Source organism: Rhinatrema bivittatum, chromosome 2 (genome assembly GCF_901001135.1).
Source record: "Rhinatrema bivittatum chromosome 2, aRhiBiv1.1, whole genome shotgun sequence".
NCBI lineage: Eukaryota > Metazoa > Chordata > Amphibia > Gymnophiona > Rhinatrematidae > Rhinatrema > Rhinatrema bivittatum.
In genome coordinates this window covers 520006622-520025060 of record NC_042616.1, presented here as the reverse complement: position 1 = coordinate 520025060, position 18439 = coordinate 520006622, and the positions used below count along the sequence as shown (strand labels likewise).

Genomic DNA, 18439 nt, shown 5'->3' with positions numbered 1-18439 from the left:
GATGTCTACATCCTATTGCAATCAGGAATTTATGACCGCTTCCAGGACAGACTCATCATGGGGGGCTGGCTACTAGGTAGGAAACAATCTATTGATAACACCATATCACAACCAGCCTCCTCTGTGGGTGTTCCACATCTCTAGGTGACTTGCCTGCCCGGAGGAAAGCTTTGACCAGGCCTAATCCCCTAATGTCCAGTCCAACCTGAAAGCCTATATTACTGTTCTGCTCTGGTTTCTTCCTTACAGGTGACAGAGGCTATCCCCTCAAAACTTGGCTCATGATCCCTGTGGCCACCCCACAGAATGCAGCGGAGGTACGTTACAACAGGGCCCAATAGATGAGCAGAAAAATGATTGAGAGAACCTTCAGCCTACTCAAAACACACTTCCGCTGTCTGGACAGATCTGGGGGATGCCTACTCTCTAACCCACCTAAAGTCTGTCAGATCTTCCTAGCCTGCTGTATGCTACATAACTTGGCCGAAACTAGATGCATGCCTCTTCCAGAGGGACTGCCTGAGAATACAGATGAAGAACAAGAGGAGGAGGAGGAGCAAGAGCTCATTTGGGAAGAATTACAAATTATGCATTGCCACAGTCAAAGACAAGCTATAGAGGAAAGGAACAGTCTGATAACAAAGATATTTTCATTGGTGTTGACAGTGCATTTATTTACATGTGTTTACCTGAGTGCATAACAAAATAAACCTAATGCCTCTTTCTTCCTCATGTTGTTTTTGCTGGGCCTGCAGGGGCTTTGGGCTGCTCTTTTCTCAACCTCATCCTCAGTGCAGGTCCCTCAGAATCCTCTGGACCAGGCTCTTGAGGAAGATGGCTGCAGGAGGGTTTGTTAGGTTAGGAAGGTGCAGCTGGTGGTGGCTGTGACTGGAAAGGGGCCAATCTTTGAAGCAGCTCCCTCCAAACAGCTGTCTGCTCATGAAGTTCCTTTCTAATGCAATGCATTTCCTACCTGAGAGCTTCTCCCACCTCCTGCATTGCCACCTGCAAGCTATTAAGTTTTAGCCACAGGGCTGCCACCTCCCCCAGAATACAGCCATTCATGGAGATCAGGAGACACTTGGCTGGCCTGGCCTACACCTGCGGCTAGTCACCACCTTCCTCCTCTCTAAAGGAATCCATAGCAGCATGCTGCTCTTTCTTCAGCTTCTCCTCTGGCTCACCAAGTGGCTCATGCATCTGTTCCCCCCATGGTTGTGCCTTCCTGATCCACCTCCTCCTCAGATGAAGAAGAAGGGTCAGGGAGCTGGAATATGTGGTGCCAAGGCCGTTGCAGCCAGCTTGACCCTGGCTGTTCTTCCTGGTGGACCACTGCAACAAAAAAAATGGTACCAGTTTTATTTGCATATCATAGGTGTGAATATATCTCAAGAGCTTCCATGTGAACAATCAGTACAGGTCCCCAAGCCCTCTTTCAGCACCTCAGATACTAGAGTGAAAATATCTAACGTGTATCTCTTCCAAATTTATCTTCCCTCCAAACACACACAGATACTGATCCTGCTTAGCTGCTGAGGGCAACAACTATCTGCATATACTCTTTACAAGGGTGGCTTCTTGCCTCTAGATGTGGAGGTTTGCAAGCTCATCTCTCACATTCAGGTCATAGAGTGGAATAAAAACTAAAGTTTTTATTCCACTTTATTCTTTATTCTTTATTCCAATTTATTCCAGACACGCTCCAATTACCTGGGCCGAGAGTGGAGAGGAAAGGGGACATCTTAGGTCATGTGTCCATACAGATATGGAAGCAACATAAGATCAAATATAGCATCATGGTACTTCTATAGCATACATATTCATCTAGCTTATAGTATAATGGTCTACACTACAGACCTGATGCTCTGTATCCAAAGGGTGAATCTGCCTCTTCTCTGTGGGCACAATTGGAGCAATTAGTTCAGGAACCAACAAGAGAGGGAGCTATTTTAGATTTAATTCTTAGTGAAACGCAGGATTTGGTGAGAGAGGTAACTGTGGTGGGGCCGCTTGGCAACAGTGATCATAACATTATCAAATTTAAACTAATAACTGAAAGGGGGACAATAAATAAATCTGCAGCTCTAACACTAAACTTTCAAAAGGGAAACTTTGATATAATGAGGAAAATAGTTAGAAAAAAACTGAAAAGTGCAGCTGCAAAGGTTAAAAGTGTTCAACAGGCTTGGACATTGTAGAGGAGGACCGGGAGGCTCATCTGCATACTGCTCCCAGCATCCCCCGGGAGAGGAGTCCAGAAGTCACCGCAAGTGATCCAGGGATTGACGTCCATAGCCAAAGCTTCCAGAGGCCCCGCATTCCTTTGCAGTAGAGGAGGACCGGAAGGCTCATCTGCATACTGCTCCCAGCATCCCCTGGGAGAGGAGTCCAGAAGTCACTGCAAGCGATCCAGGGATTGACGTCCATAGCCAAAGCTTCCAGAGGCCCCACATTCCTTTGCAGTAGAGGAGGACCGGAAGGCTCATCTGCATACTGCTCCCAGCATCCCCTGGGAGAGGAGTCCAGAAGTCACTGCAAGCGATCCAGGGATTGACGTCCATAGCCAAAGCTTCCAGAGGCCCCACATTCCTTTGCAGTAGAGGAGGACCGGAAGGCTCATCTGCATACTGCTCCCAGCATCCCCCGGGAGAGAAGTCCAGAAGTCACCGCAAGTGATCCAGGAATTGACGTCCATAGTCAAAGCTTCCAGAGGCCCCGCATTCCTTTGCAGTAGAGGAGGACTGGAAGGATCATCTGCATACTGCATCGGTGGAAAATGGGTAAAAACTTACCGGAGTACTGCGGTCAGAGAAAAGTTAGAGGAGGGACCCCTGTGGGGCAATTTAACTTTGAATAATTCCGTGAGGAAAATTCCTGTCAGGAAACTCTTCAGAGCTCCTTTACCGCGAGGCTACTGCTGCGTGGATAAAAGAAGATTGAAGGGGGACCCCTGCTGGCTGCAGGGTTAGTGCCATGTTGGGCATGCCCAGTAGGAGCCAGTCAAAGTTCTGGAAACTTTGACAGAAGTTTTCCGTGATTGGGCTCCATCCTGATGATGTCACCCATATGTGAGGACTACCATCCTGCTTGTCCTGTGAGAACCAAAAATATCCAACAGGTATCCAATAGAGGTATCCAATAGTTTGCGGCCCAACACACCCTTCAAGACTGGCAGATCCTCCCTAAGGGCTGCTGGTGAAAGGCTGGGTCCAGGAGCCGATAGGGCCTCAGCAAGCCAAAATTTCAACCTCTCCTCCCAGAGTGGCAAAGGGGACCAGCCCTTGGCAGTATGGCTAGCCCCCACCACTCCAGTAAGGCACATCATCTCCAGTCAGACATCATGATGGTCCTCAAGTTCCTCCTGCACTGTCGTCAATGGCAGATATCACCAAGCTCAACATGTCCTGTACAGCTCCATCTGCCTTGATGTCACCATCACCACCTCTGGGTGAGTAGTCTGAGGGTATTCAGGCTTGATTCCTCCCCCATGGGCAGGGCCAGAGGTAATCTTTAGCCCATTATTCTCTATGGAGGATTTGTTCACAGTTTTTTCAAATTCAAAGCAAAGCCAAGAAAAGTTCTTTTTCACATTGGTTTTTACCCAGAAGTCACAAAATCACCCTACACACGTCCAAGCCCCATATTCTCAGGTGCCATTTTATATAACCACATCCTGAGTAGCTGATTGCATTCTGATGGAACCATAAAAAATGTTATTGTCTCTTTGGGGCTGGAACTACTTCTGATTAGCTCCTTCATAGACTTTCTTTCCCCAGGGCCTGGATCCTTTTAGTGGTGTAGCCAGAATTTATTTTTTGGGTGGGCAGAAGGTTAACATGGGTGGGCTGTAGGCATGCAGGTCTGAGACCTACTAGTTGTATTCTTATTAATAAATAATGCCTTATACTGCACCTTACAATAGCTTTCTAAGTAGTTTGCAACAGCCATTATACATCATGCATGAAACTTTAAAATATTTTAACTCAATTATTTGAAGCACTTACCAGCATTAAAAATTCCTTCTTAATCTGAATTAATTTATTGTATATTTATTGCAGTTTATAAATGCACAAGTATATCATGTAAAAAGCAAAGAAAATAGAAAATCAGATTCAATCATGTAATAAACCAAAAATTAATATATTCTTTCATGAATGCTCTTTGAGGAAATCCAGAAATCTTCATAACTACAATAAAATATCATTAATCATCAGAAGAGGTACAGAGCAGAGTTAGGACAATTTACATTACAACTAACATGAAAAAAATATTCACATTCTGGTGTCACCTAGGCAAAAAATATCCCTCCACTGCTATTTTGTGAAGAAACACAAACTCCTGCAAAGAAAGAGGCATCTAGAACCTTGCCATACCATACAGTCACAGCACTGACTCTCAGGATTCAAATAACAGCAACCTTATGAAAAAGCAGCAATGTAAATACTGCACCAGGCCCTAGAACATTAATACATCACCTACTGGAATAACAAAACAAGCTGAACTCATACAGAGAAACTACATACAAGCAGAATTCAGTCACACACTCACAGGCATAACAGAGACTGACATTTATCTAATATAGAAGTAAGACTACAAATTAGAAACGGAAACATACTGACACAACCAAAATAGAAAGCCTGAGAAAGCAAAATTGCTTACCTTGTAATAGGTGTTATCCCAGGACAGCAGGATGTAGTCCTCACATATGGGTGACATCAGTAATTGAGCCCTATCACGGAAAACTTTCTGTCAAAGTTTCTAAAAAGCTTTGGCACACTGAGTGCACTGAGCATACCCAGCATGCTATGATCCCTGCGTCCACAGGGGTCTCCCTTCAGTCTCGTTTGTAGCATTATGCGTAAGCGAAAAAATAAAAGAAAATAATAAAACGTATCGGACCCAACTCCGCGGGGTGGCGGGTGGGTTCTGTGAGGACTACATCCTGCTGTCCTGGGATAACACCTATTACAAGGTAAGCAATTTTGCTTTATCCCAGGACAAGCAGGATGCTAGTCCTCACATATGGGTGATTAGTAGGGATGTGCAGAGCAAAATTTTATGTTCATATTTTTTATGTCCGAAAGGGGGTCCCACTTGCGGCCAATATGGACATAAAAAAAATCCAATGAGTTGGGTATATGTACATATGTGCAAAAAAAAAAAATTAAACCCCCTCACCCTCCTTAATCCCCCCCCCAGACTTACCACAACTCCCTGGTGATCGAGCGAGGAGTGAGGACGTCATTTCTGCAATCCTTGGCGAGAAGCATGTGACGTCGGTGGCACGTCGAGTGACGCGGCATCACGTGATTCCCGGCTCGTTCGCGCCGGACGGCTCGTTCGGCCCAAAAAGAACTTTTGGCCAGCTTGGGGGGGCCTCCTGACCCCCCCAAGCTGGCCAAAAGTTCTTTTTGGGCCGAACGAGCCGTCCGGCGCGAACGAGCCGGGAATCACGTGGCGCCGCGTCACTCAGACGCGACGTCACGTGATTCCCGGCAAGTTCGCGCCGGACGGCTCGTTCGGCCCAAAAAGAACTTTTGGCCAGCTTGGGGGGGCCTCCTGACCCCCTCAAGCTGGCCAAAAGTTCTTTTTGGGCCGAACGAGCCGTCCGGCGCGAACTTGCCGGGAATCACGTGACGTCGGCGTCACGTGATTCCCGGCTTGTTCGCGCCGAACGAGCCGTCCGGCGCGAACTTGCCGGGAATCACGTGACGCCGGCGTCACTCGACGTGCCGCCGACGTCACATGCTTCTCGCCAAGGATTGCAGAAATGGCGTCCTCACTCCTCGCTCCATCACCAGGGAGTTGTGGTAAGTCGGGGGGGGGGGATTAAGGAGGGTGAGGGGGTTTATATTTTTATTTTGGCTCAACAATCGCGATTTCCCACATATCGAACATATCTATGTTCGATATGTGGGAAATCCGATCGTTTATGTCGAATCAATTTTTTAAGTAAAAAAAAAATATGAGTTGCGTTTTACTAATGCGGTCAATCCGAATGCACACCCCTAGTGATTAGCAAGCTATAGGCTGAGTCATTTTGTAGTGAATCAACATTGTAGTATTGTTGGTAAAAATGAGGCAGCCAAAATCACAGCAGGTTGGATGTAGAAGGAGTTGGGATTATAGTGGAAACAAGTTCTGTAAAACAGATTGTCTAAAGATTGAATCTTGTCTTCCTTCTTTGTCTAAACAGTAATGAGCTGCAAAGGTGTGAAGGGAACTCCATGTTGCAGCTTTACATATGTAAATAATGGGCACTGAACGATAGTGTGCTACTGATGTAGACATAGCCGTTACTACGTGTGCTTTTACTCGCCCTTGGAGAGGAACTTTTGCTTTTTCATAACAGAATTCGAAACAGTCAGTTGGAGAGAGTCCATTTTAGTACCTCAACTCCTGGTTTATTTTTGTGAAAAGAAACAAAGAGTTGGTTGGATGTCCTATGGACTGCCATGCGGTTCAGGTAAAAAGCTAGTGCACGTTGTTAGTCTAAGGTGTATAAGACTAGAGATGTGAATCGTGTGATCGATCGTCTTAACGATCGATTTCGGCTGGAGGGGGAGGGAATCGGATCGTCGCAGTTTGGGTTTTTTAAATATCATGTAAATCGTGTAAATCGAAAACCGGCACACTAAAATATCCCTAAAACCCACCCTGACCCAAACCCCCCCAAAATGCCTTAAATTTCCTGGGGTCCAGTGGGGGGGGAGGGGAAGGGGGAGGGCGGGGAAACCGGCACACTAAAACAACCCTAAAACCCACCCCGACCCTTTCAAATAAATCCCCCACCCTCCCGAACCCCCCCCCAAATGCCTTAAATTACCTGGGGTCCAGAGGAAGGGTCCCAGTGTGATCTTTTACTCTCGGACCTCCGTGCGTTGTAGAAATGGCGCCGGCGCTACCTTTGACCTGTCATATGACAGGTCAAAGGTAGCGCCGACGTCAGGAGCGTAGGAGATCGCTCCCGGACCCCCGCTGGACCCCCAGGGACTTTTGGCCAGCTTGGGGGGGGCCTCCTGACCCCCACAAGACTTGCCAAAAGTCCAGCGGGGGTCCGGGAGCGATCTCCTACCGCGAATCGTTTTTTTCCGTATGGCCAAAAGTCCCTGGGGGTCCAGCGGGGGTCCGGGGAGCGATCTCCTACGCTCCTGACGTCGGGGGACAAAAAAACAAAATGGCGCCGGCGCTACCTTTGACCTGTCATATGACAGGTCAAACGTATCGCCGGCGCCATTTCTACAACGCACGGAGGTCCGAGAGTAAAAGATCACACCGGGACCCTTCCTCTGGACCCCAGGTAATTTAAGGCATTTGGGGGGGGTTCAGGAGGGTGGGGGATTTATTTTAAAGGGTCGGGTGGGTTTTAGGGTTGTTTTAGTGTGCCGGTTTTCCCGCCCTCCCCCTTCCCCCGATTTACAATTTTTTGACCATAAATCGGGGGAATTGTTATTGTATCGCGGCTCTAACGATTTTTGACGATATAAAATATATCGGACGATATTTTAAATCGTCAAAAAACGATTCACACCCCTATATAAGACTCTCTCTCCCTGGCTAGAGAGAGGTCTTGAAAAGAAAGTAGGCAAGACTATTGACTGATTAAGTGAAAATGTTAATACTTTTGGTAGGAATTTGGGGTGAGTGCAAAGGACTACTCTGTCATGCAGGAACCTTGTGTAGGGTGAGTATATGATAAGAGATTGCAACTCACTGATCCTTCTAGCCAATGTAATGGCTACTGAGAAAAATATTTTGTATGTAAGAAATTTCTTGTTGCAGGAATGTAGTATACTTAGGTCCCAGTCAGTGACCGGTGGTCGAATGGGAGGCTTAAGGTGAAGTAAGCCTCTCATAAACCGACTTACTAGGGGTTGCGCTGTTATTGGCGCATCCCCTATTCCCTTGTGATATGCCGCTATGGCATTTAGGTGTTCCCTTACAGAGGATGTCTGGAGACCGGAATCCAAAAGGTGGCATAGGTAATCTAGTAAAGAAGGAGTGGGGCAAGAAAAAGGTGAAAACCTGTTTGTGTGCACCACTTGGTAAATCTAGTCCACTAAAAGTGGTAAGGTTCACGTGCGGAAGGCTTTCATGAAGCTACGAGAACTTTAGAGACTTGTGTTGAAAGATTAAGTGGTTGCAGAATTTCAACATTCAAGCTGTCAGGGCAAGAGTTGCTAGGCTGGGATGACACAACTTGTCCTGATTCTGAGTTACGAGAGTGGGTACTGTTCCCAGGCGAATTGGTCTCTGATCGAGAGGTCGAGGAATATGGAAAACCATACTTTGAGGTCAGTATAGGGCTAAGAGGAGTATTGTTCCTCTGTCCTGTTGTAGGTTCACAAGAGTTTTGGGTATGAAGTATGGGAAGCATACCGGTCTTGGGCAGGATGTGGGCCTGAGGAACAGTGAACTCAGTGCCGTTTCAGCATTATAAGAGCGCTGGCTATGAGAGGTAGCGGAAGATACCCATTTAGGAGGTCCTTGATGGAAGAAAGGTGTCTATGGGAACGCATTGGAACCATGTGTAGGTAATAGAATCTGTGCACCATATGGTTCAATTTGGAAGCAGAGTGCAAGTTCGGTTGACCTCCACACTAGAAGATTTTTCTCTCCTTACATGTGCAAGACCATTCGAGAGGATGGACACCTATCTGGAGAAGGTCTGCTAGTGCGTTCAGTAAGTGTCTGAGATCAGTGGCCCAAAGATGCATAGAGTGAGCAAGGGCTAAGGATAAAGCTGTACAGATTCACTGCAGAGCAGCTAAGATGTTGTTTATGCTTATATGTTGGAAAGCACATTGTCCCTATGCTGTCTGTCTGTATGCACAAAGAATTGTTGCAGAGGCAGTATTGAAAGGCATAAGGTATAACTCATGGTAGAAGATCCAGGAAGTTTATGTGGAACTGCTTGGAGTGGAATAGACGCATATCGGGTTGAGAAGATTTATCATCAAACTTACAACCTGAAGTAAATGCAAGCATGAGCAGGATCAGACTAGGATTTTGGTTCTAAATTCATGATATAGAGAGGGATGAAAGCGGTTGAATAGCTTAGACCTACTGATAATGGAATTTCACTGAATCTAACCCATAGCAGTTTTGGTCTATGAGGGAAGTGCATAGTGAAAAATCCTCAGAGCCCGATAATGTAAATTTTTGGGGGGCTAAGGTTATGGAATATGCACACAGGGACATGTAGGAATGTATTAGAATGTCTCCGCGGATGCTGGACAGGAAGGTCATTGTGACTGTGGTGTCCAGAAGTGTATAAGGGAATTATAGCAGTGACAGTAATCCTAGATATTGGACTGACTGTGGTTATGCAGCTGCCCATGCAAGGAAAGCATGAATGTTGTCGGACTCCGTAGAGAAACAGCAGTCACCGATATTGGTTCAATGAAATACCTCAGTTGCCGAAGCTGGTGCCACCGGCAGAGCTTGGAATTGTAATATTGTTGACTCACCATGAGGCACATAGAAAGAATAGAGGTAATGTACTTACTGCATTTTGGAAGCATGGTAACGAGAGATACCATTTTACCTGTGCCTTCTGAAGAAAGTTGGTATTTCTGAGGTCCAGGATGGGTAGAGAGTAACTATTTTCTGTTGAAAGAAAGAATAATGAAATTAAAACTCCCCAAACCCCCTCTTCCCCCCCTCTGCGCTTTATAGCTTTTTAGGGGAGTGTACCGGGAACCTTGGTACAAGGTGGGGTGGCTGCTCTGATATCCGGCCAGTTGGAAAACCGAGAGGTGTCCAACTGGAGGGGTTGATGTAATCTGGATATCATGTAACCTCCCATGGGAGCGTGAGCTGTAAAGTCTTACCTGCATTTCTGTGTGCTGTACAAGGAGACATCGAGACCTGTCTTCAGGCTTCTAGGTGAACTTGCACTTGAGGCAGTATTTGCTGGATCTCGTGTTTAGCAGATCAGCGAATGCATCTGGAACTTTGGTTCTGAAGCAGAAACCAGAAGCCAGAGCGTTAATCAGTACAGAGCCTCATTGCTGAAGAAGCGGGGAAGCCCTGATGCAATCCCAAAGAAATGACAGAGGTTCTCCCGGTATTGTGGCTGACATAGCTGGCATAGCGATATGTGACACTAATACAGTTCTTGGAAAGTACATGGCCTAGAACTTTTCGAACCATGTGGCCCAAATTAGAGAACACATCTCAATGGGAATGCTGCAGAAGCGGGTACTTACCATCCGACGTGAACCGTCGAAGGACGAGCGGGTGAAGATTGCTGGCTCCATGGATTTCTGGAATCCTCGAGGGGTAGCCCGTGGATGTAAACGTCCGTCTCAACTCTGATACCTGGTATGGTGGCGCAGGTATAGAGGAGACAAGGCTGGGCGTGGCTGGTGCTTAGACCGTAATGAGCGGAGGTCCAGAATCCTGCACCTATGTCGGTGGGGCATGCCTGGGAACAGGGGAGCCAATTAACGAGCTCGTGAACCCGACCCTTGTCACAGCGGTTCGATGTCTCTTGACTCCAGTGCAGAATTCTTCGGACCTCGATCCAGTGTTTCTGGAGCAGGAAGGACTACCAAACTGTGCGGAAAAGCCAATGGCAGTGGTGATGTTGCTCGGTCCAAGCATTGTCCAGCATCGAGAAGGATAGCAGCAATGTGCTAGATGGCGTCGGTGGTGGACGGTCATCGTGTCGGTGACGATGGATGCCACGGTGCTCGACCTGGACTTTCCCCAGCGCCGAGATGGAAGCCCTCGCTGTCCTGGATGGTGATCGATGACGGACTGTCAGCATGCCTGCTCTGCTCCTGATATGGGGCTTTAATAAGGACCCAAAGCATGGAGCACTGTGTTCAGGCGAGGGCATTATGTGGCGGTGTTATGTCAGCATGGACGGTGTCGATGGCAGCCAAAGCGGCCTCGAGAGTAACGTAAAAATGGATATAAAAAATGTTGATGACTCGTCCACCAATGTTGACAGTGACGGAGCACTGACGACATCGGCGTAGGTATCTATAGGAACAATGTAGCATTGAATAATCGAAAAAAACATCGCTGGTTTCGGAAAAAATGATACCGGCATTGATGGCGTCAATGACCGCATCCATAAAAATGTTGAAGATATCTATGGGAACGACGTGAGTGTCGAGATCATCGATGTATGGAGGCGGGCGCCGACAATATCTGTGGTATGGCCACTGGCATCAACGGTATCGATTGGATCAACTCGGGCAACAATGACATCCATGGCATTTATGCCATGGACATGGGCATTGATGGCACTGACATGGGCACCGATGGAATCGATGTTGGCATGGATTTCACTGATGGAATGGACATTGGTATAAGTGGAATCCACTTTGGCCTCAATGTCATCTATGGAACTGGCATCAATGCCATGCATGTAAATGGCATTGGCATGGATGCCCATCGATGGAAATAGCCTGAGCATTGATTTCCATTGATGAAAACAGCCTGGCATCGATGGCCATCGATGGAATCGACCTGGCATCGATGGCCATCGATGGAATCGACCTGGTATCGATGGCCATCGATGGCCATCGATGTAAACCATCTGGGCATCGATGGCCATTGATGGAAACCATCTGGACATCGATGGCCATCGATGGAATAGACCTGGTATCGATGGCCATCGATGAAAATGTCCTGGGCATTGATGGTATCCATAATTTAAAGGATGGCATCGATGGAAATTACCCAGTAGCGATGGAAGTGACCCGGGCAGCGGTGGCATTGACCCGAATATGGATGGCAATGACGAGACAAGGTGTTTGTCGATGGTATCCACCTGGGCACTGATAAAAGCTAAGGAAAAAAAATAATTGCCATGGATGAAAACATAGATGGCACTGATAAAAACAGTGTAGGGGGATGGCATCAGGGTACCGCAGGGGGAGGGGTACATGTAGCATCAAAAAATGCAGGATGGCCTGAAGGGGGTACGGACGGGTAGCGATGGGGTATCGACTGCACGAAGGTCCCGAGGAAAATAAAGGACCTGAATCTACAGGGGCCGTGGCGGCACCCGTAACAATGGAAGTCCCTGTCCCACTAGCGCTAATAGCTAAGCAGAGTGTCCAGAGGGACACTTGCAGGCTATGTGTGACTGAAAAATAGGGAGAGGGAAGGCCGCAGTCGGTTGGCAGCCAGAAAGGTGACAGGAACCGACCGAAAAAATATGGCATAGTACTCACTGAACGTCGAATTAAACCAACGCAGAGGGAGACCCGTGCAGGGAAAAGTGTTTGTGAAGTAAAAATGTAAATCTTTCCGTGAGGAAAAAAGTGTTAATTTCTCACAGAGCTCCTAATCGCTATGCTTACTGCAGAGTGGAAAAAAGAAGACTGAAGGGAGACCCCTGTGGACGCAGGGATCATAGCATGCTGGGTATGCTCAGTGCACTCAGTGTGCAGGTCAAAGCTTTTTAGAAACTTTGACAGAAAGTTTTCCGTGATAGGGCTCCATTACTGATGTCACCCATATGTGAGGACTAGCATCCTGCTTGTCCTGGGATAAACTAGACTCTGAACAGTGGAATACTGAAGAAAGAGAAAAATACAGAAATATAAGAAATGCACATTCCCAAAGATGGCATATTCAAATTGCTAAAATCTCAAAATAATTTTTTTTTTTTTACCTTTGTTGTCTGATCTATGTAATTTTCTAATCAGTTGGTCCTGGTCTCCTTTTTCCATTTTCCCCTTGTCGCCCATTTCCTAATTCCTTTTCCGTGTCTCTCTTCTCCTACTGTCTTCTTTCCTTCCTCTGTCTCACACACACACACACACACACACACACACTTTCTCTCACAGACTCCCTCACACACATAACTCTCACTCTCTCACAGCCCCCCCAGGCTCTCATTCTCATGCACATACAGACCCACACCCAGGCTCACCCACATGCACACATTCAAGCTTCCATTCTAACCCACACACACCCAGGCTCCGATTCTCATCCACATACACACATTCAAGCTCCCATTCTAACCCCCCCCCACACATACCCAGGCTCCCATTCTCAACCATTATAAACATTCAAGCTCCCATTCTCACCCACATACACACATTCAAGCTTCCATTCTCACCAACACACACCACACATTCAAGTTCCCATTCTCACCCACACACATGCAGGACCTTTCCATTAGGCACAAGCCGTACAACCAAAGTCCTACTTCTGCCGCCGTGGGGATGGGATCCTGAGGCGGCCTTAGAGCTCCGGCCTTCCTCTTCACTGTTGCAGGGATGGGATCCCTTGGCGGCCTTGCAGCTCCAGCCCTCCTCTTCGCTGTAGCAGGGATGGGATCCCTTGGCGGCCTTGCAGCTCCAGCTCTCCTCTTTGCTGCTGCAGGGATGGGATCCCATGACAGCATCGCTTCAACAGGTCTCTTCCAGTTGGGTGGGCCTAGGCCCAAATTGGGTGGGTACCTGCCCACCCTGGCACACCTGTGGCTATGCCACTGGATCCTTTGTTGATGAGGGGAAAAGAGAGATGCTTACCTGTAGCAGGTGTTCTCCCAGGACAACAGGATGTTAGTCCTCACATATAGGGTGACATCATCAGATGGAGCCCTGTCACGGAACACTTTTGTCAAAGATTCTAGAACTTTGACAGGCACACCAAGCATGCCCAGCATGCCACTAACCCTGCAGTCACCAGGGGGCCCCCTTCAATCTTGTTTGTAGCAAAAGTATGAGCGAAAAATAAAATAATAAAATGTAAGCGAACCCAACTCCGCGGGGTGGAGGGCGGGTTTCATGAGGACTAATATTCTGCTGTCCTGGGAGAACTCCTGTTACAAATAAGCAACTCTGCTTTCTCCCAGGACAAGCAGGATGGTAGTCCTCACATATGGGCGAATATCAAGCTACAGGCTGAGAACGTATGAGGTCAAGCAGCACCAAACATATGCAACACCCAAGTTTGTTCTTATCAAATGATACAAACATTTAGGTGGACTTCCTGTTGGCTCTAGCGCGGTCTAAATAAAATGCAAGAGCACAATTACAGTCCAAGGTGTGGAAAGCTTGCTCACCTGGGTGAGCGTGCTGTCTTGGAAAGAAAGTGGGCAAGACTATGGACTGATATAAATGGAAATCGGTTACCACCTTAGGAAGGAATTTAGGGTGAGTGCAGAGAACCACCCAGTCATGGAGGAACCTAGTGTAAGGTGAGTAGGTCACAAGGGCCTGTAACTCACTCACTCTGCTAGCAGACGTGATAGCTACTAGGAAAAGAACTTTCCATGTAAGGTATCTGAGTTTGCAGGAGTGCAAGGGCTCAAAAGGAGTGTGCATGAGTCATGCAAGTTCCACATTGAGGTCCCATGCCACGACCGGTGGCTGTAGAGGAGGCTTAAGCTGTACTAAGCCTCTCATGAAGCGACTCACCAAGGTTTGAGCCGTTATCGGGGCATCCACTATTCCTTGATGGTAAGCAGAGATGGCACTAAGGTGCACTGGGATAGATGATGTCTGGAGACCAGATTCCGAGAGGTGCCAGAGATAATCTAACAGACTCGATGTGGAGCAAGAAAAGGGATCCAAGCCCTTTTGTGTGCACCACAAGGTAAATCTCTTCCATTTAGAGCGGTAGGATTTCCACGTGGAAGGCTTCCGTGAAGCTACTAGGACTTGAGATACGTCACTTGAAAGGTTGAATGGTTGTAGTATCAACCTTTCAACATCCAGGCCATTAGAGAGAGGGCCGGGTGGTTCGGGGTGGCGTAACTTGCTGTGATTCTGTGTTTTGAGGTTGGGCGACGTGCCCAGGCAAATGGGGTCCTGGACAGAAAGGTTGCAAAGTATGGGAAACCAAATTTGGCGCAGTCAATACGGGGCTATGAGAATCATTAAGCCCCGGTCCTGTTGTAGCTTCATGAGAGTCTTGCTTATTAGTGGAATCGGAGGATATGCATAAAGCAGGCCTTTGTTCCAGGGATGGGTGAAGGCATCTCTGGCTGGTGCATGCCGGTCCCTGTGCAGGGAGCAGAAGCTTTCCACTTTGTGGTTCTGACTGGATGCAAAGAGGTCGATGGTCGGATGACCCCACTGGTGGAAGATTCTGCTCGCAACCGAGGAATCCAGAGACCATTTGTGGGGCTGGAAACATCGACTGAGGCAGTCCGCCAGTGCATTCTGTGTGCCCACTAGATAAGTGGCTCGCAGAAGAATGGAATGCGACAGGGCCCAGGCCCAAATCTGCACTGCCTCCTGGCAAAGTAGATAAGAGCCCATGCCCCCTTGTTTGTTCAGGTACCACATTGCAACTTGGTTATCTGTTTGAATCAGGACAACTTTGTTGGAGAGGCAATCCTGAAATGCATAAAGGGCGTACCGCATGACTAAAAGCTCCAGAAAGTTGATTTGATGGGTCGCTTCGGCTGTTGTCCAAGTCCCTTGAGTTTGAAGCCCTTGGACGTGGGCTCCCCAACCTAGGTTGGAGGCATCCATAGTTAAGGTCACCTGAGGAGCCCGTTGCTGGAAAGGAAGACCCACTTGTAAGTTGGCTTTGTGTGTCCACCAGGCAAGGGACAGATGAAGCTGGCTGATTATGTATACCAAGGACGACAGCGACTGAGTAGCTTGTCACCACTGGGATTTCAGAGTCCATTGGGTCACTCTCATGGCCAGGCATGCCATAGGGGTGACATGGACTGCTGATGCCATGTGGCTGAGCAACCTGAGTAGGTTTATCGACAGCGGATAAAGCTGGCAAGGTTGGACAGTGTAATCACACAGTCATTGGGTAAGAATGCTCTGGACAGTATCGTGTCTAGGTCTGCTCCTTTAAAGGAGAGAAGATGAGCCGATATCAATTGGGATTTGGGGTAATTTATTAGAAATCCCAATGAGTTTAGAAGCCTTATGGTGAGACCAAGAGAGTCGAGGGCTCCTTGTTTTGACTGGCTTTTTATGAGCCAGTCGTCTAGGTATGGAAAAACGTGTATGCCTCTGCTGTATAACTACACAGCCACGACTACCAGGCATTTCGTAAAGACTCGAGGTGCCGAGGCTAGGCCGAATGGTAGTACTTTGTATTGACAGTGACTGCGGCCCACCACAAATCGCAAATATTTGCGATGAGGCGGGGATATCGCAATATGGGCGTATGCGACTTGCAGGTCCAGAGAGCAGAGCCAATCCCCTTGTTGAAGTAGAGGAAGCATGGTGCCCAGGGATACCATCCTGAACTGTTCCTTGCGAAGAAATGTATTCAAGGCACGGAGGTCTAGAATAGGCTGGAGGCCACTGGTCTTTTTTGGAATTAGGAAATATCTGGAGTAGAACCCTTTTCCCTGCTGATTCAGTAGAACTGGTTCCACGGCTCTGACCAACAGAAGGGTTGAGAACTCTGACTCGAGTTTCCCTATGTGGTCGTCCCAGCTCCAGGATGGAATGGGTGGGAAGGCCGGGGGTATTTTTAAAAAATTTGGATGGTTACCTGGGTTATGATGGACAGTACCCACTGGTCTGTTGTGATTGGATGCCAATTTGTTGCAAAGTGGCACAGGCGCCCCCCCCCCCACCCCCCCACTGGAATATGGCTGCTGCTCTCTGGAAGAGTCAAAATCCAGATACAGGGCCAGTTTGTAGAATTGGCTGTGGTCTAGATGTTCTAGGTTGGTGCGCATGTCCCCTCTGAGGTGCCTGAGCCAGTTGTGCACAGGACACAGGAGGGTAATATCTGCTTGGCCTATAGAATTGTTTCTTGGGTTCTCTATGCATGGCCCTGCGGGCTACGGATGGAACATCTGGGGAGATAATTGACAACTGGCGCAGGTCTCATGATGGTCCTTTAACTGGGCCACTGCGTCCTGGATCTTATCTCTGAACAGGTTGTCTCTGGTACAAGATAGATCTACCAGTTTGTCCTGCACTTCCAGGTCTGAGGCCTTAAGCCAGGCCCAGCGTCTAGCATTGATGCTTGCTGCCAAAACTCTGGATGCTGTTTTAAAAGAATTGTAGGCAGCTCTGACTTCATGTTTACCTGCTTCCATTCCCTTTTGTAGGATGGAGGACAAGGCTTCTTGTTGTTGCTGTGGTAATGTCTCCGCAATCTCCTGGACTTGTTTCCAGAGATTTCTATTATATTGGGTCATGTATAGTTGATATGCTGCAATTCACGATATCAACATGGACCCTTGGAAAATTCTTCATCTCCAACGTATCCAATGCTTTCTATTCCTTACCGGGAAGAGCAGAGGAATGTGGATGCGATCGTTTAGCCTTTTTCTGAGCTGATTCCACAACTACAGAGTAGTGGGGCAGCTGATGCTTTTGAAAACCTGGGGCTTGTTGAACCAGGTAGGTAGCATCTGTCTTTTTATTGACTGGGGGAACTGTACCTGGATGTTCCCACAGGCAGTGCATGAAGTTCAAAAGAACTTCATGTACTGGTATTGCCATTATTTCTTTTGGAGCATCTACAAATTGTAAGACCTCCTTCATTTTATGGCGAGCATCTTCCTCCGTAACCAGTATAAAAGGTATAATCTCAGAAATCTCTTTGACAAAACTGGCAAAGGAGAGGTCTTCCGGAGGAGATCTTCGCCTTTCCTCCGGCGGTGAAGGCTCTGAGAGCAAGTCCTCGGATGTCCGTGATGAATCATCTGAGGATGCATCATCCCATGGATTATAGGGACTTTCTCCTTCTCCTGGTGGAGCTCCCGATGGAGGAAGCATGCCAAAGCTGAGAGGGCAGGAAAGCATTGATGGATGCGGCCCTGGCATCGATGGAATTGGCACCAACATCGATGGCTGTGGCACTGGCATCGATGGAATCGGCGCTGGCATTGATGGAATTGGTGCCGGCATCGAGGACATCGGGGCAGATGAGGTGCACTTGGGTACAGGTATCTCCGATGATCCTGGTATGGGCTCCAGCATAGATGATTCCCGTGGAGGGATGTGGCTGGGAATCGATCCTTCCTCCTCTGAGGAACCTGGTACTGGAATTAGGACCTGCGGAGGCCTCGATGGATGACTCGATGCCAGCATGTCTGGTGGCAGAGGAGTCAATAAGGCACCAATGAGCATATCGAGATGCTCGAGGAGTGGTGCCATCATCGAGGAAGCCGGTTCCAGGCCAGTATGGGGGCCGGCTCCAGTGGTGACTAGAAGCCTCGTAAGACTTTCAGCACTGCCTCTTGGACCATGAGGTTCAATTCCTCCCAGGAAGCCAGCATGGGTGGCATGGCGATCGGGGTAAGAGGCAGGCTAAGCATCACCGGAGCCTCCACGGGGGCCCATGGAGGCTCGGTGCCCAGCACCGGTATCAGTGGGGAATGCCTAGGAGTCCCAGGTCCAGAGGAGTATGGGGGCTCCTCTCCCTGGTCCCTCTTCACAGGCAGCTCGATGGAAGTCGATGCCGCTGCTGTATTGGTGCCGGCACCAGTCAGGGACGCCCGTCGGTGCCCGTGTCAATGTTTCCCTTG

General features: G+C 48.1%; 1 long non-coding RNA gene across 1 annotated transcript in view; it reads right to left on the bottom strand.

The window, feature by feature from the left end:
* Positions 1–240: 240 nt before the first annotated feature.
* The window catches only part of LOC115085125, a 234427-nt gene continuing 216228 nt past the window's right edge, over positions 241–18439 (bottom strand). The window contains exon 5 of the long non-coding RNA XR_003854741.1: positions 241–1332. This is a non-coding gene — a long non-coding RNA (uncharacterized LOC115085125). The remainder of the gene's footprint in view (positions 1333–18439) is intronic.